Source organism: Amaranthus tricolor, chromosome 2 (assembly GCF_026212465.1).
Source record: "Amaranthus tricolor cultivar Red isolate AtriRed21 chromosome 2, ASM2621246v1, whole genome shotgun sequence".
Classification (NCBI taxonomy): Eukaryota; Viridiplantae; Streptophyta; class Magnoliopsida; order Caryophyllales; family Amaranthaceae; genus Amaranthus; species Amaranthus tricolor.
The window spans coordinates 23,603,279-23,604,077 of NC_080048.1; the positions used below are offsets into that span (position 1 = coordinate 23,603,279).

The following is a 799-nucleotide window of genomic DNA, read 5'->3' on the forward strand; positions in this document are numbered from 1 at the left end:
TTTTGTCTTCATCTAGTTGGACTTATTTTTTGTCAACCAATTGTTGTGAATTTGTGATACAAGTTAGTAATAAGTATTGGAAATAATAATGCAAATTATTAAAATACAAATACAAGATGATATTTATAGTGTCTCCTTTGTGTATGACAATGGATTCCTTGCTTGAATGAACTACGAAATGAAACACCGTTGAGAAGATTAGTTTACAATAATAATGTCACTTGGAAATCTTGTATAAATCGAAGGCGACTAACAGCTTTCCTATAATAATATTTCCCCCACAAAGGTACTTGGGTTATGACAATGGAAATTCACAATAAGATACAATCAATCACTCCAACCGATTAGTACAAGCCGATTGAACTAAATGATTATGTGTTTTTTGAAGAAACTAAAATTAGGACTATAAAATAGTTTATAACTCTCTTTTATATTTCAAGAGAATGAGCGAAAGAAAGGATGAAAATTAGAAAAAACGTTAAAGATATGTTTGATCACCATGTAACCACTCCTATTCATAGAGTTAAAGTAGCAAGGCTTCATCCAAAGCTATACATCAATAATAACTGATGATTATCAGTTAATAATGATGTAAAACATTAGTTCTTAACAACACAATACTCCACGAAACAAAGTTTCGCATCACGAACAATCGCTCTGTTCCAAGATGCTCGAATGAGCACATGCCAAAATTATTTCCAGAAATTTTCTGACGCAAGTTTCCTAAGTGCTCGAACGTGCACATATGGTGTACGAACGAGCACATGCTTTGATCAACAAACAGAAGATTCGAAATCAA

General features: G+C 32.2%; 1 protein-coding gene across 1 annotated transcript in view; it reads left to right on the forward strand.

Moving 5' to 3' along the window:
* Nucleotides 1-127, forward strand: part of LOC130805201 (pentatricopeptide repeat-containing protein At2g03880, mitochondrial) — a 2,420-nt gene extending 2,293 nt beyond the window's left edge. The window contains exon 1 of the mRNA XM_057669866.1: nt 1-127. This exon is cut by the window's left edge and continues 2,293 nt beyond it. The gene's annotated coding sequence lies outside the window, so the exon portion shown is untranslated.
* Nucleotides 128-799: the final 672 nt, after the last annotated feature.